General features: G+C 72.1%; 1 protein-coding gene across 2 annotated transcripts in view; it reads right to left on the bottom strand.

Moving 5' to 3' along the window:
* The window catches only part of LOC119323604, a 20900-nt gene that overhangs the window by 13220 nt on the left and 6487 nt on the right, over window positions 1-1193 (bottom strand). The gene's annotated exons all lie outside the window — the stretch shown is intronic.

Genomic DNA, 1193 nt, shown 5'->3' with positions numbered 1-1193 from the left:
CGGGCAGGGCGGCACGGCCGGGGGGCAGCCGCTTTTGGGCCCTTGCGGGGTCGGAGTCGGAGTCGGAGGCGGAGTCGGAGTGCGAGACGGCAGATTGCGCTGCGGGGGGCCGAAGGGCGGCGCCGGCGGGACCAACGATTGGCGACTTTGTGGCGTTCGCTGCGAGGGAGCAGCCTGGGTCGGCGCGGCGGCGGCGTAGGTTCGCGCCGGGAGGTAGGGGCCACCGGGCGTTGGCGGCGCGCGTTTGGAAACCGGCGACGCCGCCCAGTGGAAACGCTGCGGCGGTGGCAGCCGGGGCCATTCGGTCCAAATTGGCGGGGCTGCTGGTTGGCGCAGGGGAGGCGTCGACGGCGGCGGCAGGCGAGCGGGAGTGGCCGCGTCTGGCCTGCACCCCCACCCCCGGCTGCACGGTGGTGGCGGCGGCGGCGACGCGCCGGCGGCGGGGACCCGGGCAGGTGCGTCCCTGGCGATGGAACCTAGGGTTGCGGGAACCGGGTGCCGGGCCGTCGTGGGCCCTGATGGGGCGGGGTCCGTCTCGGCTTGCGCGGGGCCGCCCAGGCTGGAAGTGGCTGTGGTGGAGGGCCCGGGGCGGCCTACGCTGGGCCGAGAGCGGTCCAGCCCACCTGGTCAGCCCAGTCGCCCTGCGCTTGGGTATATATGGGTGGCAAAGGGCAGTCGGGAGCCCTGGTTAGGGTTTCCTGCTGCCAAAAGAGAAGTGCAGCGCTGGGCTCACCTGGCTCGGTGCATCAAGCTTGCTCCCCCACTCTCTCCCCTTCGTAGATCCTTCGCGGAGGCGGTGATGGGGGACCGGCGGGCTGAGAAGAGGCCGATGGAGGCGGCGGATCGGCTGGCGGAGAAGAGGCCGATGGAGACGGCGGATCTGGAGGCGGAGCGCAGGCGGGAGCGGGATCTGCGCGAGAAGGCGAAGAGGGCGATGCGCGACAGAGGAGATGACAGAGGCGAGAGGGAGCTTCGTGCGGCGCGGGAGGAGCGCGGCACGCAGGCGGATCCACAGGGTCGCGAGGGGGATTGGGGTCCTCCTCCGCCATGGTGGATCCAGCAACAGCAAGAAAAGAAGCAGAGGAAGAAGGCCGCGCAGCGGCGTCGGGAGCTGGAACGCAAGGCGGTGGCGCACCCCTTGTGCGGCGGGGGTCATGGGGATCCCCTGGCACAGCAGCAGCGGACCTCGACCG

Source organism: Triticum dicoccoides, chromosome 6B (genome assembly GCF_002162155.2).
Source record: "Triticum dicoccoides isolate Atlit2015 ecotype Zavitan chromosome 6B, WEW_v2.0, whole genome shotgun sequence".
Lineage (NCBI taxonomy): Eukaryota > Viridiplantae > Streptophyta > Magnoliopsida > Poales > Poaceae > Triticum > Triticum dicoccoides.
Note: the sequence above shows the minus strand (reverse complement) of the source record. Positions and strands in the feature narration are given on the sequence as shown.